Genomic DNA, 345 nt, shown 5'->3' with positions numbered 1-345 from the left:
GTGCTGCACTGTCGGAGGGTCAGTGCTGAGGGAGTGCCGCACTGTCGGAGGGTCAATGCTGAGGGAGTGCCGCACTGTCGGAGGGTCAATGCTGAGGGAGTGCCGCACTGTCGGAGGGTCAATGCTGAGGGAGTGCCGCACTGTCGGATTGTAGGTGCTGAGGGAGTGCCGCACTGTCGGAGGGTCAATGCTGAGGGAACGCCGCACTGTCGGAGGGTCAATGCTGAGGGAGCTCCAGATGTCTTTGCAGGGTGTTAACAATCCCATGGCCACTACTGGAAGGAGGGCTGGGGAAGGGGTTGCTCTGGCGTAAGGGCAATCCATCACACCCAAGTTTCCTGGGGC

Source organism: Chiloscyllium plagiosum, unplaced genomic scaffold, assembly GCF_004010195.1.
Source record: "Chiloscyllium plagiosum isolate BGI_BamShark_2017 unplaced genomic scaffold, ASM401019v2 scaf_13709, whole genome shotgun sequence".
Taxonomy (NCBI): Eukaryota; Metazoa; Chordata; class Chondrichthyes; order Orectolobiformes; family Hemiscylliidae; genus Chiloscyllium; species Chiloscyllium plagiosum.
This window is presented reverse-complemented; position numbering follows the sequence as displayed.